Raw genomic sequence first — 25869 nt, forward strand, 5'->3', positions numbered from 1 at the left:
TCTGTTGTTTGCTATAGAGAATACTTCTGAAAGGCATGTGGAATATCTAGGGCAGGCATCAGGGGCAATGGGGGTGGTGGCTGCTCAGGTCTAGCTCTGCATAAAGATATTTTTCTCATTAGAGCATTGCCATAGAGTAAGGCATTTACTGTAGACAGGGATGCAGGAGTGTATGTGAATTACATATAATATTATGTGTGCGTGTGTGTGTGTATGTTTATATTGTGAGGAGTGAGATGATGGTCCTTTGCAGTAGAGAACAAAAAAGAAAGATACCAATTTTGAGGAAAATGTAATGAGTTATTCTGTTTTTTTATATATATTTAATTTTTTGTAGAGGCAAAGTCTCACTATATTGCCCAGGCTGGTCTCAAAACTCCTGGGTGCAAGAGATCCTTTCACTTCCAAAGTGCTTGGATTACAGAGTGAGCCACCATGCCAAGCTTCAGTTATGTCTTAAGACTAGCCTGCTCACTGGTAGGTGGTTAGGTTTAGATATGTACCTTTAGGAGGTAATAATAGAAGTAGCTGCTCCTATTGTACATACAATCACTGAATGAATGTATATAGAGATAAAGAAATGGATAAGAGAGGGTTAAATACCCAGTCTTGGATTAAGAATAAGAGGAAAATGTGAAACCCACTAAGGAGATGAGAAAGGAAAAAAATCAGCAGAAAGAAGACTACTGTTGGTTTATATTTAATGGTCTAACCTTCTTTTTTTTACTTCTAAGGAAGAATAGTTGTCAAAATGAGGGAAACTCTAAAGATAAAGACACACTCAGACTGATTTTCAAAGCTTCATTTTCCCAAATGATACAGGGATCAAATTTTCATAATATCTACTCAGACAACAACAATAAAAAATAAACAAAAACTGTTTTGTCTTTGAGCATTAAAAAACGTAAAAATGTTCCTACTATCCTCTAAGTTTCTTGAAGGCAGGAATTGTATCTCCTTAATGTCTTTGTTTCCTAAATGCCTGGTACATGTGAATTGAATTTACGCCTTCATGGAAAGAAGCAATAACCTCCACTTACAGGTTGGCATTCAGGGGCATAGTTCAGGTTGCGTCAACATCATAACTGGGTCAAAGTTAAGAACAGTTTTCATCTCATGTGTGTTTTTAAATCAAAAGTGAAAACTAAAGAGAATAATGACAATCTTTCTTCTATTTTATTTTTCTAATGACTTATATTTTAACTGCTATTTAATGGATATGATATTAATGAAAACATTCTGATTATCCTTAATAATGTACATTTTTAAAGGTCAGTAATGGTCTTTATCTCAGGCAATAAAGATTATGAAACAAACTATTGTAATTATATTCAAACCAGAATATGAAATGTTAGGCATTTTACAATTTTTCCCACTATTTTTTATTTGCTTACAGTGACTACATTCATTCAACAAATGTCTGCCTATCTAGCTATTTCACCCTTCAGGCAGAGTGGGATTATATAAAGGAAGGTAATTCCTATTCCGTAGTAGGAAGGAACTCTCTACTAGCTAGGTAAATAACACTTATATAAAATTTAATAGAATGTTAGCTAAATAATACCAAATGTATCTCAGCAGTATATGACTGCATTCTTAGTCAGCATAATATTCATAAAGTGTCATGAGTTCTTAGGAAAGAAAATCACTGTGGCCTATCAAAATCATGAAGCCTAATGTACATGCAGAATTTTAAACTTGTGCCTAAATTCTTCTCATTATGTAGCGAAAACTCTGATTTCTCTGTGCTATACAAATAAACCTACAAAATGTGATCAGGAAATCAATAAGAGAATGTAAAAAATAGTTCATTTATTGAGTGATAGGATTCTGGATCATAAAAGATTTATTCTAGTCTTGATGTTATAAGTCTTGAGTTCATACTTGGCTTGTGTAGTAGTGTTTATAAATGACCTGTATACTTTGACTTCATTTAGAAAAGACAAGTGAACTCTGCTATATCCTCATGTGAAACCCAGGAGCTAATTTGTATACATCTTCATTTTAGAAGTGTTCATTCATTTATGCATTTAGTCATGTACACATTTATCCTTACTTATCCATTGATGTGATTCAGACCCAGATGGTCTGGTGGCAGCATGGACAGGCACTTGTCTTCAGAATGCTAGCCACCTAGAAAAGCCCTCCGGGACTCTACTCAGAGTCCAAAAGAGTTGTTTTTCAACTTACATAGTTGTGTCTTAAAGTAATTCACATACTAATGGAAAATCATACACCATGGAATAGAGGGAATTACACAGTAAATCATTTTTCCTTAATTATATTTTATATTTTTTAGAGTGATCATAGTTTTCCATGAGAATTTGCCTAGTTGTGAGGCCTTGTAGATACTAATTAACTCATGCTGTATGATGATCCTGTATAAAGAAAGCTTAAATCAATACGTACGTTCTGAAGAAAAAAAAAATCTCTTTGCAGTACACAAAGAGAAAAAAACAAACCTAAAAAGAGTTCCTGAAAATGACTAGTAACTAAGTGGTTTGAAAGAGTTGATATTGTTTCCTACTGGCCTAATTAATAGACATTACCTATCCCTATATTGAAAAAATGGACATGGTTTCTAGTTCTGTTTCAGGTTGATTTATGTGGGGAGAGTGTGATGACATTTATGTACTAAATACTTAGTGCTTTTAATTCAGTTTACATTTAATCTATAAACGCAAACCATGTTAAAAGATGCTTGAAAAAAATAAACTTGAAAGCCAGCATTAACCTTCCAAACCAGCTGAAGGTGCTTAAAAGACAGTAAGGGTAAAATTTCATTATACAGACTTCAAGTGGGTTTTTAAAAAATCTATAGACTTTCCAACTAAAATGATGAATGCTGTTCTGATTCTAATTGACAAGTGTTATATATAAAAGAGTTCTTGCCTTCATTCTTATCAAAACTGTGGGGATTTCCAATGATAGGACAATATTATGTGGGTGGAAACTTCTCAGAAGAATAGAGAACTTATCAGTATTTACTTAGGTTCTATTACATTCAGAGCCATAAAAGAAACTACACTCATAAATTTATAGACAGTCAAGGATATTGCCTCTTCCCCAAAGAGGCTAGATATTAAAGGAGTGGAGCGAATGAGCTCAAATCATGAAGTGGTTTCAATATTGGAAGAGTTTTCCCCCTTCATATTTCAACTTGTAACTAATATGTTATGAAGAATCGCTGGCTAGCTAACTTTGAGGGTTTGGCAGAAGAAAACAGTCTTCACCACTTTTTCTTACAAATGTTATTTTTCTTCTATAATTAGTACTTAATGATAATATTGACCCTTTAATGAGTTACTGTAGGTTAATGATTACCACACTTGTTCAAATATATTTAGGATTCCAACTTTGCAGATAAAGAAAGAGGTTTATAGAGGTTAAGAATCTTGCCCAAAATCACACAGCAGGGACAAGATGTAAGCCTGTTTTTTTCTTTGCTTTCTATTTCTGCTGTCACAAATTACCACGAACTGAGTGTTGTGAACAACACAAATCTATTATTTTACCGCTCGAGGTCAGAAGTCCAAAAGGGGTTTTACTGGGCTAAAATCAAGGTGTCAACAGGGGTGCATTCCTCTGAAGAAGCCAGGAAAATCTTTTTCCTTCCCTTTTTTAGCTTCCAGGGTCTTCCTCCATTTTTTGGCTCCATTCCTTGGCCCCTTCCGCCATCTTCCTTCTTCAAAGCCCACAATTTCATTACCCAACCTCAGCTTCTGCTATTACATCTCCTTTTATGACCCTTCTTCCTCTCTTTTTCATCCTTTAAGGACCCTTGCAATTATATCAGACCCACTTAGATAATCCAGGACAATCTCCTCTATTTCAAAACCCTTAATCACATCTGCAAAGTCACTTTTGACATTTAAGGTAACATTCAGTTTCTAGGCATTAGGGCAACTGTGAGAGGCCATTATTCTGCCTACTACAAAAGCTAAAGATCTGGGTAAGTATAGTGCAGTTGTGTGCATACAGCAGTTCCCCTTTATCTGTGGGGGATATGTCCCAAGACCCCAAGTAGATGCCCGAAACCATCAATAGCACTGAACTCTGTATATATTATGTTTTTTTCCTATACATACATACTTATCATAAAGTTTAATTTATAAATTAGGCATAGTAAAAGATTAACAACAATTGCTAATAATAAAATAGGACAATCACAACAATATACTGTAATAGAAGTCATGTGAATATGGTCTCTTTAAAAAAATAATAAATATATAAATATATATATATATATATATATATATATATATATATATAGTTTTTTTAGATGGAGTTTTGCTCTTGTTTCCCAGGCTGGAGTGCAGTGGCGCCATCTCGGCTCACTGCAACCTCCGCCTCCCGGGTTCAAGCAATTCTCCTGCCTCAGCCTCCCAAGTAGTTGGGATTACAGGCATGCACCACCATGGCTGTCTAATTTTGTATTTTTAGTAGAGATGGGGTTTCTCCATGTTGGTCAGGCTGGTCTCGAACTCCCAACTTCAGGTAATCTGCCTGCCTTGGACTCCCAAAGTGCAGGGATTACAGGTGTGAGCCACTGCGCCAGGCCTAAAATATCTTCTTGTACTTTATTCACCCTTCTTAGGCATATCCAAATTGTCAGCACTATTAACTCTTGCCCTTTGGGGCCATTATTAGGTAAAATAAGATCAACTGTCATAGTATCACGGTGATTGTGTTACTTGAACTGTGACAGTTGATCTGATGACCAAGATGGCTACTAAGTGACTAATGGCTGAATAGGGTGTACAGAGTGGATTCAGGACAAAGGAATGATTCACATCCAGAGCAGGATGACATGAAATGTAATCATGCTACTCAGAACAGTGACCATTTAGAACTTACACATTGTTTATTTTTAGAATTTTCAGTTTAATATTTTTAGACTACAGTTGACTGGTGTTAACTGCAACTGCAGAAAAAGAAACCTTGGATAAGGGAAGACTGTTATATTTTAATATTAATATGTCAATATAATTTAGTAGAGAAAAAATACAATCACAGAGATTAATGATCACTACAATGATTACGGTAGTGTAATATAATAGAAATAGCTTTGAATCTGGAAAAATTCTGGCTTCATCATTTACTAACTGTATAACCTCAGATAAATATCTTAGTGTTGTCTCTTTAGAGGTGATGTGGTGGTGAGTTATAAGGAATGTTGTTCCTCAGAACGAATGGAAGCATTTAAATACTTAGCTGGTAGATGTTCTACAAATGCTTGTTCCTTCTCCTTCATTTTTAGAAAATAACAAAGATAGAGAAGGCAGACAATATAGTACATGTTGTACTTAGATGTTATAAGTAATGTCTAATAATAATTACATTTGCAAAAACTATTTTCTAAATATATTAAACATTTTGTGGGCCTTATTTTTATTTTACAAATAATATTCTGCTGCTCAATGTGCTCTTTTTGTTCCTCCTCTGATATTCAATGTCTGCTTGTTTTTTTTTTCTGTAATGCCTCTTAAATTTAGGAATCTGAATTAATTCATTAGCTTGATGATGGCTTTTTCTCATTCCATTTTAGGAACTTAATTTTTAGCATGTAATTTTCTGTATTGTTGTTTGCTGGTATAGGTGTACAACTAGTATTTTTATGAAAAACAAATCCTGCGTTAGCCTTTTAAAAATCATTTATAAAATAAATCCCAACCTCATATTATAGGAAAGTTATGATATAAAGTATCACCTCTGCCTCGTCATTCCCTCACTTTGATCCCATTCTCAGAGGGAACTCCTAACTGTTGGGTTTTAATTCTTTTTCTTTAGAATGTTACCTTATAATTCTTGATCACATGCTTGTCAACTTTTTAAACAATTGTTGACTCCTGATTTGAAAGGCTAGGATCTGGCCAATTTAACTACACCATCTTTCCTTGCCCCTCCTTTCAATATTTGACATTTATATTTTAAATTTTGTTCTTCTATTGTTTACTTTTACAACTGAAAATAATATGGGTAAGCATTCATTTTTTTTTTTTCAACAGAGTCTATACTCTTCACTTTCCAGATAAGGTATTAATGCTCCTACTCATTTCCTCAAGTTTTCCTTTCTTCAGCAGCTTAACTTTGGTCAGGTGTCAAGTTTGTTTATATTTACAGTTTTCCTATAACCACCTCCAACTATTCTTTTTGTGAATATGTTGATTTTTTTTTTTTTTTTGAGACAGAATTTTATTCTTGTTGCCCAGGCTGGAGTACAATGGCATGATCTTGGCTCACCACACTCTCCACCTCCTGGGTTCAAGTGATTCTCCTGCCTCAGCCTCCTGAGTAGCTGGGATTACAGGCATGTGCCATCATGCCCAGCTAATTTTGTATTTTTAGTAGAGATGGGGTTTCTCCATGTTGGTCAGGCTGGTCTTGAACTCCTAACCTCAGGTGATCCACCTGCCTCAGCCTCTGAAAGTGCTGGGATTACAGGTGTGAGCCACTGTGCCTGGACACATTGACTTTAAAGTTGGAAATGTATGAACAACGTTGCCAAACCACAAATATTATTTGATGCTGAGTCACATAGTGTACTATGTTCTTTGAAGTAGTTTCACTCTCAGGAAACCTAGGGCACTCATGGGAGCAAGTTCACCATGTGAAAATGGATTCTCTCTTTTTTTTTTAACTCAATTGCTTGAAATCATTTCAAATTTACATTTTCTTTAGATTTATATTTACTTAATATAGTACCGTTCCAAATTTACTTGTATTTGCTTTATTTGATTTTGCAAGTTTCATGCAGATTTGTTTTTATCCTGAAATATCAAATTGTCTTTCACTTTGTTTCCTGCACTAAATTTGCCTTTATCTTATCCTCAGTTTTTTACCCCCTCAAAGTTTTATATTGTCTCAGATTTTTCCCCTTGGAAATGTCCTTCATGGAGCTCTCTATATTGTTCCTTCTTCATTCAGAATGTGTGGCCTCTTTAATCTTGCTGTGCAGCTGTCATTCTCCAAATCCCCTCAATTTATTTTTTGGATGAGAGTCTTATTTTATTTGACTCAATATAATTTTGCTTATGTATTATTGTTTTAACTTTTATGGAGTCTATCAGATTGTATATTAATAATGTGAGATATTAGAGATTGGTTTATCTTATACCCATGACTGCTTTCTAATTCCTCTCATTTAGATCATGGGACATGAGGCTGCCCTTATTTCTGAAATAGTGTACAGGAAAACACCAGGGAACAAGTATCCAGAATCATGACTGCTAGGTTAAAAAGGCATCATCCAAGTATGGACAGAGAATTGACTAATGAAGTCCAAATAGGAAGAACAAGAGAATATGTTGGGAGAGGAAAAGGAATGAGGCATGATGTAAAGGTGGTAAACCTTGTTTTCTAATCCTTGTCTGGATTAGGGTAGAATAGAGGCACAACAGTGTCTGCCTACATTTCCTAAGGCATCCTTCAATAGAGGGAGTAGTCATCTTGTTTATCCTAACTGGAACTCTTGTTTTTGGTTGACTTCCTAAGATGTCAGTAAGGGATGATATGGTATTATGAGAACTTACAGATAGCCTCATATAGGATTCTACAGATCCTACAGCTAACCCATGTAGCCTCATATAGACTCTATGCAAAAATTGTTAAAGTTTAAGATAATATACATAACTAGAATAATATATAATGCTCACAAATTAGATGATTTCATAAATCATGGTTGTCAAGTCTTTGCAATTTCATCAATAAAGTTATAGTGTTTCCAGTGAAAAGCCAAGCATGATTTTTAGTGAATATTAATAAGCTCATGCTAAACATCTCTATGCCAATCAAAGGCATAAGAAAGTCAAGAAAATCTTGAAGGCAATATTTTATCTGCTTTTATGCATGTATGGCGCATTTTATAGGTTTAAAAAATTAAAATAAACAAATAAATAGAACCAATTATATAACCAGAAAGAAGTTTCAGAGACTAAAGATATAATAAGCAAAACAGAAAATACATTTGAAGCCTAAAAAGTAAGCAATGGAAATATGTATTATGCCAAAAAGAAAAAGTAGAAAGACAACAAAAGTATGAAATAAAAAACAGGAGAAAAAGAAAACTAATTTAGGAAGTACAACTAGTAGAAATAAGAACAAGAAAGTGAAAGCAAAGAAATGGGAAGGAAGAACTGATCAGAGGGGAAAAAAGAAAAACTAGAAAATATTTTCAAAGTTTACCAGGACATGTTTCAAAATTGAACTTTCTTGACTAACTCAATTCTTTCTTTACTTATTCTGCTTCTAAACCTTCCTGGAATCCTCCTTCTATTGGAAATGAAGGAAGCAGCCTGAGATAATAGATTCTTCACTTTGTTCCTTCCTAGTCACAGGTTATGTGTGTGTGTTTGTGTGCATCTGATGAAATAATATATACAGAGTAAATATGTATGAAAATTAGGAAAAGGCCAGTATTTATTTATTAGCTTCTTTTACCTTTACTGTCATTTTTAATATCTGTTCTTTAGTCAGTTTAAGGAAATATCAAGTAGAGGCTCATTATACTCCAAAATGCAAATATGTTTCTGAGACTTTAAACACCACATTGTCTAACTTCATAATGCTAGAATTCTGTTCCTTTATACTCATACTAAAATTTTCTTTTTTCAAGGATTATTTTGTTAATACATTCTCCCTTCTTTCCTCACATCTGTCAACAAGCAATGACTGCCTCTTTATCTTCCAACTTTTTTCTTTTCTCAAATTACCAATGTCTTTTTTACAGTCAAGTTTATTTTTACAGATTTTTTAAATTTATCTAATTTGTTTTATTAGACTGTGCTGCTGAATTTTACCTTCTATGGCATTTTTTTCAGTGAAAATCCACTTTCTTGATTTTGCCTAACTTGCTGACCTTTCTTTTCCTTTCCCTCCGTCCCTTCCTCCCTCTCTCCCTCCCTCCCTCCTTTCCTTCCTTCCTTCTCTCTTCCTCCTCCTTCTTCTCTTCTCTTTTCTCACTCCTTCCTTCCTTCCTTCCTTCCTTCCTTCCTTCCTTCATTCCTTCTCCGTTCCCTTCCCTTCCCTTCCCTTTCCTTCCCTTTCCTTCCCTTTCTCTTCTTTCTTTTTCAGACAGGACCTCACTCTGTCACCCAGGCTAAGTGTGATTTCAGCTCACTGCAGCCTTGACTTCCAGGCTCAAGAGATCCTCCTGCCTCAGCCTTCCAAGTAGCTGGGACTACAGGTGCCTGCCACCATGCCTGGCTAATTTTTGTATTTTTTGTAGAGATGGGGTTTTGCCAAGTGGCCCATTCTGGTCTTGAACTCCTGGGCTCAAGCAGTCTGCCTAACTCAGATTCCTAAAGTGCTGGGACTACAGGTGTGAGCCACTGCACCTGGCCTGATCATTCATTCTGTATCTTCTATGTTGTTGTTGTTTTTTAATTTGAGGAGTATACTTTTTCTTTTATTTTTTCGTTAAATAGTTCCTTAGAATATTTTCAGTCTTACATAATCTTCCTATACATTCTCATTTGTTTTCTTGATGTAAGATGATTTCTAGGTTTTTGGTTTTCCCTATGACCAGCTCACATATGTCCCTGAGACAGTTTCTCTACTAAAGCATTTATTTATTTATTCAAGAAATGTGTGAGTGCAAATTATGTGCTAAACATTTTAGCAACACATTCTTTCTTCTGCTGTCCTTAACCTGCACTCCATTTCACTGGAATGGCCACATTCCTATTATCATTCAGTACTCACTAGTTCACATTAGAAATTTTATATTCGCAAACAGGACTGAGTGCGGTGGCTCATGCCTGTAATCCCAACACTTTGGGAGGCTGAGGCAGGCAGATCACGAGGTCAGGAGATGGAGGCCATTCTGGCCAACATGGTGAAACCCTGTCTCTACTAAAATACAAAAAATCAGCTGAGCGTGGTGGCACACACCTGTAGTCCCAACTACTGGGGAGGCTGAGAGAGGGGAATCACTTGAACCTGGGAGGCGGAGGTTGCAGTGAGTGGAGATCGTGCCAGTGCACTCCAGCCTGTCAACAGAGCAAGACTCTGTCTCAAAAAAAAAAAAAAAAAAAAAAAAAGGAATTTTATATTAGCAAACAGCACACTGAAGTCACAAATTTTTATCTATCCACATATTTTACTTCCTTCTTCTAGACATCAAGAAAAATAATTATTTTTTTAAAATGTCTTTCCCAGATGACTCTAATCAGATCTACCTCTGTGCACTGTTGAAACAGAATCCAGAGTCCTAATCTGGACCATGGAAACTGAGTTGCTAGGACGGACTTGCAGAATCTGCATTAGTAGCAAATGTTCTAGGTGATTCACATTCACATTACATTTTAAGAACCAATGCTGTATGTTGATTTCTTTTCTTGTTATAAATGATATCGTCATATATATTTATACAAAAATGTACATATGCATATATGCATATGTATGTAATGTTCCGTACAAATAATTATATCATTGCAATAGATGCCTGAGCAGGAAATGATAGTTAAAAAGAAAACCATTTTAATATATCTTCCACTATTCCAATCGCTTGCATTCTTTCTCCAATTTAATTCTATAATATAGTTTTTCTAGTTGTATATCTATCCTCTTTTCAGTCCTTTTCATTGGTTTCCTTCCTACCATTCATTTATATGCTGGTATTCCCCAGGGAGAGGTCCTTCTTTGGTCCTTGTCTTTTCTTCTACACTTAAAGTTTTGCAGAGGTGACTTAGGTATTTCTCAAGAACCATGCTTAGTCTGCATCTCCCACGTTGTGTTCATTTAATGAATTAAAAGGTCAACATAAAATATATGTAGGCCTGGGCACGGTGGCTCATGCCTGTAATCCCAGCGCTTTGGGAGGCTGAGGCAAGTGGATCATGAGGTCAGGAGTTCGAGACCAGCCTGACCAACATGTTGAAACCTCGTCTCTACTGAAAATACAAAAATTAGCCGAGTGTGGTGGCACGCGCCTGTAATCCCAGCTACTAGGGAGGCTGAGGCAGGAGAATCACTTGAATCTGGGAGGCAGAGGTTGTAGTGAGCCAAGATCATGCCACTGCACTCCAGCCTGGGTGACAGAGCGAGACTCCATCTCAAAAAAAAAAAAAAATTATATGTAGAGTTTTCTAATGCTAAAATTTTTCAATGGTCAATATTTTTCCCTTTCCCTGTGTAATTTACTCATTAACAGTTCCTTCCTAATATGGTAGCCTTGTTATCACCTCCCTATCATCTAGAAAGCAAGTTAAGACAAGTAGATTCTGATTTTATGGGAAACCAAAGTCTTGAGAAACAAAACAAAACCCACTCTTTATTCTTTACTCTGAGGTTAAGAGAAAAAAAAAAGCTGCATTAGTTAGCTATTGCTACAAAATGCTGCATGACAAAAGAGTCATAAAACTTTCAGTGGCTTATTGATATTTTATTTTTATACTTAAAAGGCTGTAATAATTTAGCTGATCTAGGCTAGGCTTTTCTGAATCAGTTAAATGGCAGGCTTCTGATTTGGCTTCAGGTCTGAGGTGCAGGTGGAAGGAGCAGTAGAGATATTGGAAAATCTTTTTTTTTTGTGGCAGATCCCAGGTGCACAAGAGAACAAGCCCAACCATGCAAGCAATTACATTATGTTCATTCACATTTCCTTAGTCAAAGCAGTTTCAGGGCAAGCCCAACCTTAGTGGGATGGGGAAATATACCCCACCCACAGTGGGAGGCTTTGTAAAATTACATAGCACAGGGTGTGGATGTATAATCCTAGTACTAGGCACTGAGTAATTGCGACAATAATCCAATCTACATCAGAGGGATAGTATATGAATCTGAGGATTCTTGGTATACATAATTTTTTGTTTGTTTTGCCATTATCAGAAACTTTCTCAGATGATTTTTTTAGAGGGTTTCACTTACTTAATTAAAAAGGTTACTACTCATTTACTTACTTGTGTTTTATCATTAGTTCTTTTACTGTAGAAGTGGCAGAAGACAGAGAAGAAAGGGCCTCAGTCTCTTGCCTGAGTCTGAGACCTGTGTTTCAAATTGTCCGATAAGCAATCTACAGACAGTTTTTTCTCAACAAGCACCCATAATTTTATTAATTCTTTGTTTATCTTAAGCCTGTGGCTCCTTAATTTCTCATCATCAAATCTCCCCAAGTTATCTTCAAGTTTTTCTTCTTTCTCATCCTTATACCCAATCTGTGAACAAATCCTGTCAGTTTTGATGGAGTATTCCTTTCAAGTCCCCTCAGTCAATTTTTATTTCATTAAGTGTTTTCATTTTTAACCAGGAGTTTTACTTCAAAAACCTCTGGATCCAGAGGCATCTTATAAAAAAAGAAACCTGAGAGTGTCCCCTGTTTAGAGGGCTCACTCAACTGCCAGAGCCCGGGCTATCTTCTCTTTCCCATTCACCACTCAAACTACATGGAATACTGACTTCAAAACTCTCACTTTTTAGTTGATTCTCTTACTATCTGAATATCACCTACATTGCCTTCTCCACTCAGCAAAGCCTGATTCATCTTCCAGAGCAAAGTAGGGTGTAATCTTTGCTCTTAAGCCTTTCGGGATTCTCTTACGAAGTCAGTGGCCTTCTCCTGGCATTCTCACTGCATTCTGCACAACTACCCATTCAAGAATTGTTTCATGGATTCTTTACATTTGATTATAAAAGCATTAAAAGATCCTCATAAAAATCAGAGGACATATAAAGTGTAAAGAAGAAAATATAATCACTGTTCTTGGCTTAAGAGAATACAGTTAACATTTTGGTACTATATTTTTATGGCAGGATTACCTCATTTAACAATATAGCATATCATTTTTCCAATTGTAGTCTATTATAAAAATTAATTTTGCTGTTTCTCTCCCCCCACAGATTGTTCATTCCTTTAAGGATCATCATTTCTCATTTTACACCTTATTTCCAGTGCTTGGTACAATCCTTGGCAAATAGGACACATTTAATTAACAGTTGTGTGAATGTTAAATGAAATGGGAATATTTTATTAAGTCCGAAATAATTCAGTGAACAAAGAAGCATAACTATAAGCCAGTGACAGACTACAAAATAGGTAGTATTTTACTAAAGTCCGGATATCTTGTTATGTTAAATATTATTTTTGAAAACCTGACATTGTGTCAAGGCAATATTTATGCTATAATTCTGTGTTAATCCTGTTTTCTATTTTTTTGACCTCAGGAAATTATTTGCTATAAGAAATAGAGTCACATAAGACTTTAAATATTAGTCAAATAATGCTGTAGTTTTAGCACTGGTAAGAGATACAAGGGGTTAAGTCACTCTAGTCTTTCTTCTTCTTCTTTTAAAGACATGTAACTTCTTTGTCTGATCTCCTTATGGTCCTTGTCACAACTGCATGGCTTTTAATCACTCATACATTCAGTGAGTTACTGCACTGCTGGAACCTTAATAACGTTCTAGTTTGTTTGGATGATCTTCCTGATAAAGTCCTGACAATCTCTCAGTATAATGGAAAGACAATCAAAATAAAAAATGCTTTAAGAGTTCAGGTAGTGGAGCATACTATTATTTTTCACACAGTGCAAGGATATTAAAATACTGACTTTCATTCATTTGATTGAGTTGGTGATGAAATCCAAGAAAAATTGAAAATTTGCATTATTCTACTGCCAGTAGGGACTGTATATCATGAACAGAAAAGCAGGCATATGTAACTGACTCTTGTAGCATAATCTGAAAAGTGTCAGCTTGCCCTCCTTTTATATGAATTTCTGCAGTATATCTAAGCAATTAATTCATTATATAGCTCTCATATTTGCAATCACCACCTGGAATTTTATAAAAATATAAAATGTCATCTTCAATGTACATAGTTTGAATAGTTAAAATGACGTCTTACATTGAGAGAGTGTTTCAGTTTTTTCAAGATGCTTTCTGTTAAAGTATCTCATTTGACTCAACAGCCCTCTGAAAGTAAGTAGTGGAACTCTGATAATTCTCCAGCCTGTTCCATACCCTTTGCCTCCTTCCTTCTTATTAATTTCCAATTCATCTTTCTTTCTTTTAAAGGAGGCAGTTTGGTGTGATGGAAAGAGCATAGAATATGAATTCAGATATTTAGCTCTATCCTTGTCTTGAATTACTTTGACATTGGAGGGATCATTTTCAGTTCTCTGAACCTTGGTTTTCTAATTGGCAAAATAATAATGATGCTAAAGTGTACTCCCAATGTTGTGAGGATTAATTAAGGTGAAATTGGGGAAACCTTAAAAGAGCAAATGTAACATTCATGTTAGCTTCTTTTAAGGGCAGCTTGGGATGATGGAAAGAGAACAGATCTTTGCTTCATGGCTTCTTACTTATGGTACTTGAGCAAGTAATCTACCCTTTCTGAGCTTCATTTTTCTAAGTGTGAAATGGGTATAACAATACCTGTCTTGTGAAGCTGCTGAAAGATAAGGTGACATATATGCTGATTCTAGCATAGTTCCTAACTCAGAGTCATATATCCTATTGAAAGTGTTTCCCTTTCTTTCATCCTTCCTCCCTGCCTCTTACCACTCCTCTTTCCCACCTGCTGTCTTTCCACTTTACTCTTCATCCTCCTATCTCAACTTTGTGTGACAGAAAAAGATAAAGAACGTGATTGGAGAATCTCAAGATTTAATAATTTAGGAAGTATTTAGCTTAGAAATTCTTTTTTCCAAAGAAAATTGTAATTTTCAGTTGAGGCAGGAGATGGGGATTCAAGTTCTCTGCCCTCCTTTTGAGAAAAGACCCCTTCCTGGCCCACTTTGAAATCTCCATTGAATCCTGTAAACTTTGTGCAGTAGAATTTGGAAAACCACTGGTGTAGCCGAACCCTCTCAACTTGCAGATGGAAAAACTGAATTTGAGGGAAGTTGAGATACTTGCCTAAGCTCGTGAGGCTGGGAAGTGGTGAGCTAAGACTAGAACTCAGTCGTTCTTTGCCTTACCCTATTCCCTTAGTAAGTAAAGATACAGAGTACAAATATGTATAATCAGATTCATCTCTTGAAAGATGTTACAGTCTATTTGTGTAGATGGAACTCACATTAAAAGATGAGGAAAGTAAAGTAGTATGATATAACAATGAAATGGGTGAAATAGGTAAATCCATTAAGAAGAGATGGGCATGGATGATCACTGTTTTGGGGGGCTGGACACTGCAAACTTTATGAGGGCAGGAATTTCTTTGCTGTGCTCATTATTATTTTATTCCCAGTGCGTAGAGAAGTGCCTGGTTTCCTATAGGGAATTAATACTTTTTAAAAATTAAATAAATGAATGGCTAAATGAGATGTAAATGAACCAGTCCTAGAAAAAGGGCAAGGGTTTAGAAAAGTTAGATCAGAGTGTTTAAACAATGGGCTGGTCTTCATTGTTGGGCAATGAAATATGTTGAGTGAGTCACGATTTACATATAAAAGTGTCCGCCGGGAGCAGTGGCTCAAGCCTGTAATCCCAGCACTTTGGGAGGCCGAGGCTGGTGGATCACAAGGTCAGGAGATCGAGACCATCCTGGCTAACACGGTGAAACTCCGTCTCTACTAAAAATACAAAAAATTAGCCAGGCGTGGTTGTGGGTGCCTGTAGTCCCAGCTACTCGGGAGGCTGAGGCAGGAGAATGGCGTGAACCCAGGAGGTGAGCCGAGATCGTGCCACTGCACTCCAGCCTGGGTGACAGAGCAAGACTCCGTCTCAAAAAAAAAAAAAGTGTCATTATGTCATGGAAATTGTTTAGATTTATATGTGATACATACATAAAATATATTTGGACCAATATGCTTGTATGTACACTTGGTCACAAGTTAAAATGTGTGTCTCACTGTAAGTCATGATTAAAAATGTTTGAAAAATATGGTTTTAGACAAAGGAAATACTGAAGTTTGAGGCAGGCATGTGAGTGTTTTGTGGGAAAATAGTGAGTTTAACAGTTTTGCTAAATCTGAGGTGAAGAGAATAGTGAAATCAAGTCTATCCAGGGGAAGAAGAATCCATTTGGCTCTTTAGCTATTAAAGAATTACAGGGACTCCACTTCACCTCCGACTGTCTCCATCATCCACAATAAGAAGATTTAACAAAGCTACATGTTAGGAAGATTAGACAGCTTAAACTTTCAGGAGTGATTCACTCGGATTGGAACTGGGGGGAGTAGACAGAGAACGATGCAAAAGAGGCAGCACAGGGTAGGAAAGTTATGGCTTTAACTGGTGACACCTGGTAAAGAAAACCAGTTTCTTGAGCACGGTTTGGGTAGATGAGGTTGAAAAAAAAAAGTGAATGTGTGATGACAAAATGGAGACCAAATTGTGAACAATTTCACAGAAGGGCTGTCTGAGAAAAAAACAAATGGAAACAAAAAACAAAACAAAGAAAGCATTAAGAGAACAAAAAGTAGGAGTTAGGAGAAGGTTAGGATGGAGGTGAAAATCTTTGTGGTCAACTAGGGATAGTCAATAGAGATCTCTAGACATTGATGAGAAATTAAAGAAGGCATCAAGGTCTTTAAAAAGATTACTTTGAAAGAAAGAGATTCCTTCTCCCCTGAAATCTAGCTATTAAGACCAGAGGGGATGGGAGGGATACTGGATATAGATAACAAAACTTAAACAGTTAATAAATGCTTCTTTCTTTAATTTGAACACTGACTAGAACAGCAGTTTTAATCAACAATGTGGCATTAGCCTACTACTTTTGTGTTAGTAACAAGAGACACTTTTAAGTGTGTAAAAACATTTACTTTGCTAGGTAAGAAGCATACTCTTTATATGCCCTAAATTTGTTTAATATACTACCATTACTTGAGAAATTGTATAACTTTGACCACTCTCCATATTATGGCTAAATTAGGAAGTTAGAAGGAAGATTGAGTATTGTATGAAGGTTTTAGATTTCATGTCCTTAAAACTACTTAAAATAAGTTCAATATTGATGAAAAAAGTTGAGAAAGTTAGAAATCTAATTACAAATGTTTGAAATATGTCCACATAAGTTGAGCTTTTCCTTTTGGTTGGAGTTTATCTGAATTCAGAGGAAATTCAGAGGTCAAGAATGATGAATAATAATAATTATTTTTTTTTGGAGATGGAATTATTATTTTTTAATAAAAATAATAAATATTATTTTTTTTTCGCTCTGTTGCCCAGGCTGGAGTGCAGTGGCGCGATCTTGGCTCACTGCAACCTCCGCCTCCCAGGTTCACGCCATTCTCCTGCCTTAGCCTCCGGAGTAGCTGGTATTACAGGTGCCTGCCACCACGCCCAATTAATTTTTGTATTTTTAGTAGATACGAGGTTTCACCGTGTTGGCCAGGATGGTCTTGATCTCTTGACCTCATGATCTGCCTGCCTGGACCTCCCAAAGTGCTGGGATTACAGGTGTGAGCCACTGTGCCTGGCCTATTATTAATTAATTAATTTATTTATTTTTTGAGACGGAGTCTTGCTCTGTCTTCCAGGCTGGAGTGCAGTGGTGTGATCTCGGCTCAGTGCCAACCTCTGCCTCCCGGGTTCAAGCGATTCTCCTGCCTCAGCCTCCCGAGTAGCTGAGACTACTGGTACATGCCAACACGCCCAGCTAATTTTTGTATTTTTAGTAGAGACAAGCTTTCACCATGTTGGCCAGGATGGTCTCAATCTCTTGACCTCGTGATCTGCCCACCTGGGCCTCCCAAAGTGTTGGGATCACAGGCGTGAGCCACTGTGCCTGGCCAAATAATTATTTTTTTAAAAAACCATGGCTTAAGTTATTTATTTTTAAAAGGAAGCCAAATAGTACCCCTCTGTTGTTTATTAAAGGAAATATATGACATTATAGATGTCCTGTGAGCACATGTGTATATGAGTCTATATAATTAAGAGAAAGATAGAACATGAGCCTATGCATGTTTATGTGTGTGCGTGTATTTATATTTATGTATGTGTGTGTGTTTGTGTGTGTGTAATGAAACTGTCTCTAGGCAAGGCCAGGTACAAAGGTCCATCATTTAAGTCTCAGAACTAAATAAACATGTGAGGTTATAATTATTTTATTGAGCTTTCTTATTTTATGACCCACTAATGGCTTATGGATCAGTTATATTGATAAGCACTGAAAACATACAGCTTCAGAGTTTTTTTATTTTTTCATTTATTGTTTTTATTTTAAAGTGCCAAGAAGAAAATGCCCAGTTCCCAGCCTTATTTTTCATTTATAATAAACCATAGAAGTACAACTTATATTATAGGGTAGAAACTAAAGTGTATGTAGGGTGTATATAACTGGCAATTTGTATGCGACAATAACGTACTTTCAATTTCTGATGAAAATTGTTGAACTTCATTTTTGAATTTAAAATTAAATTTATTTTTAAATTTTTTTATTATGAATTTGGGGCATACACATGCAGGTTTGTTACATGGATATACTGTGTAATGGTGAGATTTGGGCTTCTAGTGTACCCATCATTCAAATAGTGCATATTGCACCCAAAAGACCATTTTTCAACACTCACCTCCCTCCTGTTCTCCAATTTTTTTGGAGTCTCCTGTGTCTATTGTTTCCGTCTTTACATCCATGTCCATTGTTTATCTCCCACTTAAAAGTTAGAACATGTGGTATTTGATTTTCTGTTTCTAAGTTATTTCACTTGGCATTCCAGTTCCATACATACAGCTGCAAAATACATGATTTTATTCTTTCTTTATTGCTGTGTAGTATTCCATGGCATATATATACCACATTTTCTTTACCCAGTCATTCATTGATGAATACTTGGGTTGATTCCATGACTTTGCTATTGTGAACAGTGCTGCAATAAACATAAGAGTGCACCACCAATAGGGTATAAGAATTCCCTTTTCTCCACACCCTTGATAAAATTGTTGAAATTCTGCATTTGAGTGTATGTCTTGAAATCAACTATTCAATATCAGGTTAATGTTTCTTTTTGCACTTCTTATTATGGCAAAATTAACCCCGTTATGTCATTTAGCATTTGTGAGAAGATAACATAATACAAACATAGTTTTTAAAATTTGTTGTTTTGTTTTTACATGTACTGTAGATTATGTATGCCATATTTTATCAAGAGTTGAGATGCTAGAAATTCCTGTCTGTGTAATTTCCTGTGGGAACTACCTGTAGCTTTCTGCCCAAAGAAAGAGGGGCGGGGCAGGGCTATGCAGGCCAGTTTAATCTTCCCAAATTTGCCAGCCAGATAAATTCCTTTACCTGCTCTGGGGCAGGTGAATGAATGCATGCAGTGAGGTCAGGAGTCAGCTCCAGCTGTATAGAAGGAAACATCAGGAGTGAGGAGTGTCTCCTCCCCTCCCAGTGTTAACATTTCTAATATTCATGGGTAGATTCAATTGAAAACTAAGTATAAACATTTTGTTTAATGTAGTGCTTGATTATCTGTCTTATCTATTTTCAAGTAAAACTAAAAACTGAGTATTTAGCTTTAAAATTATTTAGCTTCTCTCAAACTCTCAGTTTTATCAACATCTTGTCAATTTTAATTGATAACACCTTTAGCAGAGTTTGTAGGAATGAAATAGAAGCATTTGCCAGTTTTGCTTCAAGAGTCTGAAATATTTTGGTTTTTTAAGATTATATTGCCATTACAAAGAAAACCATTTGACTTGATATATGTATATGTTCCCCATGGTCAGAGCCTACCATTAAATTTTCTAAAGATTCTTAGGTTAATTTTTTTAACTGTGTACTTTTAGTGCTAAAATATTTATTAGAATCACACTATGGGGAATGAGAAATGTTAGACTTTATCAATATCGTTGTCTATTGGATCCTCTACATTTACAGTCAAATTCTTCAAGTCTCATCATATGTACAGAAATTGAAGAACAGTTAATTTCTAGGTGACTAAATTTGGAAACACATGTAAAGAGAGCAGAAGGGCAATGGAAATTTACGCAAGAGAGAACTACCTATTTTCTGAATTTGTTAATATTTAAAATAGGACCCCTACCCAAACTAAATGAAACTAAAAATTCAGTTCTTGTTTTTCTGCTAGACCTTGCATTTCTTTGCATTACTATTTGCACCATTAAAAATATATATATATCAATATATATTTTAAAAAGTTCTCTGCCGGGCGTGGTGGCTCACACCTGTAAACCCAGCACTTTGGGAGGCCGAAGTGGGCAGATCACCTGAGGTTGGGAGTTTAAGACCAGTCTGACCGATATGGAGAAACCCCGTCTCTACTAAAAATACAAAATTAGCCAGGTATGGTGGCACATGCCTGTAATCCCAGCTACTTGGAAGGCTGAGGCAGGAGAATCGCTTGAACCCAGGAGGGGGAGGCTGCAGTGAGCCGAGATCGTACTATTGCACTCCAGCCTGGGCAACAAGAGCGAAACTCTGTTCAAAAAAAGAAAAAAGAAAAAAAATTATGATGCATTAGCTTACATAAATATACATTGAAATTTAGGCCGGGTGTGGTGGCTCACGCCTGTAATCCCACCACGTTGGGAGGCCGAGGCAGGCGGATCGCCTGAGCTCAGGAGATCGAGACAAGCCTGGGCAACATGGCGGAACCCCGTATCTACAAAAAATTGAAAAAATTAACCAGGGCGTGGTGGCGGGTGCCTGTGATCCCAGCTCCTTGGTAGGTTGAGGTGGGAGGATCGCTTGAGCCCAGGAGGCCCAGGCTGCAGTGAGTTGAGATCCCACCACTGCACTCCAGCCTGGGTGACAAATGGAATTTAAATAGTACTAGGGACAAAAGGATTAATGAACACGGTTTAAAGGAATCCTGCATATTAGAATTCTGGAATACTTCCGCAGGCATTCTAAAGTCCTAAAACCTGTTGTTTTACGGATTCTAAAATTCAGTTTTTTGTACAGCGAATTTTCAAACAATTTTTTTTTCTTTTACTGAGGACATTGAAATTCATAGCACAGGATCTTGAGTCCACCCTGAAAATTAAAGAAAGTGGCTTGTTAGACTCTTCAGTCCCAAAGTATAATGTGAAATGAGAATGCATGTTGATATCAGATAAATTTAGGCTTTGAATCTTGGCTTTGTCAAGCGGTATGTATTCTTGCTCAAGCTAGTGTACCTTTTTGAGACTTAGTTTGCTCATGTATAAAGCTGGAGATAGCTACGCATCTTTTCTTTTTCTTTTTTCTTTTTTTTTCTTTTTTGAGATGGAGTTTAGCTCTTGTTGCCCAGACTGGAGTGCAATCGCGCAATCTGATCTTTGCTCACCATGACTTCCGCCTCCCGAGTTCAAGCGATTCTCCTGCTTCAGCCTCCCTAGTAGCTGGGATTGCAGGCACGTGCTACCACGCCTGGTTAATTTGTATTTTTAGTAGAGACGGGGTTTCTCCATGTTGGTCAGGCTGGTCTCGAACGCCCGACCTCAGGTGATTTGCCCGCCTCGGCCTCCCGAAGTGATGGAATTACATGCATGGCCACCCCGCTCGGCCGGCAACGCATAATTTTAAAGGGATATGAAAGGGCTTGAAAAATATCTAGCACAGAATTGGCCCTTGTTATTTGTTAAGCACAGTATTATTTCCAAGGGAACTCTCCCAAATCATCCCTGACCAAACTACTACCCTTATTAAGAGATAGATTGACCTCTTAGATTATATATCCCTTAGCTTTGCTCATCAATAGAGGCAAAGGATTCATTTATCTAAAGAAATAAAAAACAATTGCCCTTGAAGTTAGTGGATTCGTGCACCTAAAAAATGGCCTGCATATGGTACCAATCAAACCTTTTATTTCTTGCATATTTTGCAGATAATACGATTTTCAAATACAGGTTGTATGGAATCAAGTGAATCATCTTTAGGAGAAGACTGATTTTTAGTAACCTAAAATTTTTAGTAATCAAATCTGGCAGAGCCCAGATTTGAACTGAGGAGACTGTCTTTAGAGCCATACACTTATTCAGGACAGTAAATATTCAGAGATAAAACCAGTGTAGAAATTAATATCAGGGTTATATCATTAGCAAGATTCTATCACTTCATTTGCATTTTTTTTTTTTTTTTGGTGTATGTGTCTCTTATATAAAGAAATAGCGATGCTGTGAATGCCTACATATTTGTTGAACATTTTTTAAAATTAGAAACTGGATAACAAGAGAGAATAAGAAAAATGTTCTGCATTTGTTAAACCACCATGGAGGTGAAGGAAGATTTTACAAGCTGAAAAATATGAAAAAAAAAAGAACATTTCTTTATCTTCTGTAGTATTGATAAATAATGTATTTCCAGAAGATTATCCATCACATCAATGTTTTCAAGTTTATTTGTATCAATTTGAGGAAAGTAGTCTATCATAACACTTTTAATTGATTAGGATATACCATATTACCAAAAATGGCAAAAGCATATCACAAAGGTTTATGATTTATATAACAGGAAAAAAATATAACTTTTTTTTTGATGTTATAGAAAAAAGTGTTATTTTTTGGAAAAATTCTCCCATACAATCTGAGAACAATATAATTCTTATTAAATGTATGCTTAATTGTCTATTAGATAATTTGCTTATTTATGTGCTATACCTGGTAACTTTTGGTTTATTAATGTAAATTTTAAAAAGTTCTTCAAGAATTAATAATAACACAAAAGTTTAATAAGATTAACTGGAAAGTACATAATATCTAAGGTAAAATTAAATCAAACTTTGGGAAAAATCATTTCCCCTTCTTTGAGCAGCACACATTTTAATTGTATACGTGCATAGCCATGGCAGAGCAGCACATATTGAGTGCCCAAAGTGTCAAAGCTGGCAGCCCAGGCTGAATCCTGTAGCATGGCTGCACTCTGATAAGCGACTACAGGTCTTCTCTCTGATACTTAGTTTGAACTTTAAAAATAATTTTTATCAGTGAAACCAAGAGTGAATGATAAAGATAATAGCTAAAGTAAAACAAAATTCAGGCGGAGGTGCAGTAAGTCCAACTTTATTAATTTTTTGTATTGAAGTATGGTACTGAAATAATATTTTACCATATTTTCCATGAACCTTGCCAGAAAATATATCTGGGATAATTAAGTGTTATACATATTACTACAAAGGAAGTAAGGACTCTTCATTTTCAATCCTAATGACCTTGAACAAGTAACTTCGTTTCTCTGGATCTCATTTCTTTTTCTTTTTTTTTTTTTTGAGACAGAATCTCACCAAGGCTGGAATGCAGTGGCGTGATCTCGGCTCACTGCAACCTCCGCCTCCTGGGTTCAAGTGATTCTCTTGCCTCAGCCTCCCGAGTAACCGGGACTACATGCGTCAGCCACCACACTCGGCTAATTTTTGTATTTTTTATTTTAGCGGAGACGGAGTTTCGCCATGTTGGGTAGGCTGGACTCGAACTCCTGGCCTCAGGTGATCCACCTGTCTCAGTATCCCAAGGTGCTAGGATTACAGGCGTGAGCCACTGGTCCCGGCCGGATCTCATTTTCTCACCAGAGGATGGAATTAGATCACTGGTTTTCAAACGGTGCTCTGCAGAGTCCTACAGATTAGAAATGCTTTTTAGTCTCCCACACAATTCTGACTTTGTATTTTATCCATTAGTTGCATGCTTGGAATTTATTTAGATAATTCCATAAAGTAAAGGTTTGAAAAGCCCCTGGACTATATTACATCTGAAATTTCTTTACTTTTAACACTTTATGAGCCATTTATTTTTTTCCTAATTCCTATACTTGAGTCAGACACAGGAATTACCATACAAATTTTGTGCTTTTCCACTTCTGGAACTGCCTTATACTCCAGACTTTTCATGGAATATCCATCTGCTCTTCTTACTAGTAGAAATTCCATTTGTTTTTCAAGGTTCAACTCTGGCTATCCCTGAGATGAATTGAATTATCAGCCAGGAAAAAACTTTCGTTCCCTGGAATTTTGAAAACAGTAAGTTAGTATTATTTTTGAGACACTTACCTGTTCTTTGTTCTGTTAGGGTTGCTATGTACTTGATGAGTTTCTGTCATTCCTACAGGAGCTGGGCAAATCTGATAAGCACGAGTAGGGCGATGAATAGAAGATAATGGTGGGACCCCAGGGCACTTTCTAGGATGTACACATTGCATCAAGAGGGGGTGTCACAGCCTTAGTGAGATTTCTGTACTGTCCACAGGGAAATTTAAGATCAACATGGCCAAATTCTATTTCAATAAAAATTATGCATCTAAATTTTCAATGAAATTTTTGACATCTGAAAACTCATTTATAAAAATAAAAATGCAAAATGCCCAAACAAAAAAAAATGTGTAATGGCCACTTGTATACACTTGTATACACCTCTGGACTCTGGACTGCATACCCTGTGCCTGTCTTCATCCTCTAACATAACATAATCTACTTGCACCTTTGTTCAGGGAAATTTTGTGAATTTTGTTGGAAATGTTCAATAGCCTTTGTGTATAAGCTTGAATAAAATCATGATATTGAAGTTTTTAAAAATCTAGTGCAAACAACTGTCAAGAGCAATATCACAATATCCTCAAGAAAATCAAGTTGTGAAGTGGATCATCCTCAAATTTAAAATCTTTTGGTCTCACCCTCAGAATATCCCCTACTTGAGGCTTTGCAGTGTAAATGCCTTCCTGAATAAAAATGAGATTAAGGAACATTTCACAGTTCCTTAAGCAGCAGAAAGATTACCTAGTTGCCTAGAAAAAATTAAAAGTCTCATCTGGAAATTTGGGAGGATTTTAATAGGACCTCCTTGTATTGATCTTGAAAGATATAGTTTGTATTAAAAGCCTCTCCTCTCCCCTCCCCTCCCCTCCCCTCCCTTCTGCTCCGTTTTTAGAAGGAGTCTCTCTCTGTCACCCAGGCTGGAAGTGCAGTAGCACAATCTTTGCTCACTGCAACCTCCGCCTCCCAGGTTCAAGCGACTCTCCTGCCTCAGCCTCCCGAGTAGCTGGGACTACAGGCTTGCACCACCATGCTCAGCTAATTTTTGTATCTTTTTATAGAGATGGGGTTTCACCATGTTGCCCAGGCTGGTCTTGAACTCCTGACCTCAGGTGACCTGCCTGCCTTGGCATCCCAAAGTGCTGGGATTACAGGTGTGAGCCACCGCCCCCCGGCTGGTTTTTGTTTTGTTTTGTTTTGTTTTTGATACTTTCCTGATCGCCTTTTGATGTTTGTCACTAGAACACTGACAAGTTTATATTCTTTTAAATACCACTTGCTGGTCGTCATGCTTGCTTTTTCTTTATTAAGAATATGTTTGAATTTTAACCTGTAAAAACAAAATTTGACACAGTCATATCTTGATTCTATATCTAACAGTAGTAGTGTTTATAACATATTTACACCATTGTTTCATTATTGTTGGCTGAAGTAATTCCTAGTTAACTTTTCATTTTCTGGTTAAAATTGTAATCTAATTCCGTGATCTGTTTATCACTAAATAACAGAGTAATCAGTAGTGACTGAATATTAGGAGGGACAATTGAACACTTTTAAACTCAATGACATGTGAACTGAACATGCGCAGGTATCATAAAACAAAGTTTGAAATGACTTGTTTATAATAAAACAATAGCTCTTTAATGAGGAAATGGACAACAGCATGTTACGTTTTGCTAAAATAAATATAAAATGGATTATATTTCTAAAAATAATGAATGTTGCTATATTAAAATATTTATTCATTTATTTCAAATAAGTCCATTTTTTTTAATTTTATCTTAATAAATTAGTCAAGGGATGGTTACTTTCTCTTTTCAATGCAAATGTAATTCCTTAAGTGGTTTTCATGGCCCAGGGCATGACTGCATTTCTCTGCATCTTTTCTCTTTAACAGGGCTATTAACATTAAGCAAGCAGAAGTGTTCTCTTGTTAAAAAGGAACAGTCCACCCATTCCACCCAGAGAAGTTCCCTCTGGTGCTCGGCCCCTCCCTGCACTCAGGTCTGCA

General features: G+C 36.3%; 1 protein-coding gene across 5 annotated transcripts in view; it reads left to right on the forward strand.

The window, feature by feature from the left end:
* HNF4G (hepatocyte nuclear factor 4 gamma) overlaps positions 1 to 25869 on the forward strand; it is a 155235-nt gene that overhangs the window by 45533 nt on the left and 83833 nt on the right. For 2 of the 5 annotated variants that reach the window (XM_063817194.1, XM_063817196.1), the window contains exon 2: positions 23772 to 23849. The exons of the other annotated variants lie outside the window; for them this stretch is intronic. The gene's annotated coding sequence lies outside the window, so the exon portion shown is untranslated. The remainder of the gene's footprint in view (positions 1 to 23771; positions 23850 to 25869) is intronic. 5 annotated transcript variants of the gene reach the window in all.

Source organism: Pan troglodytes, chromosome 7, assembly GCF_028858775.2.
Source record: "Pan troglodytes isolate AG18354 chromosome 7, NHGRI_mPanTro3-v2.0_pri, whole genome shotgun sequence".
NCBI lineage: Eukaryota > Metazoa > Chordata > Mammalia > Primates > Hominidae > Pan > Pan troglodytes.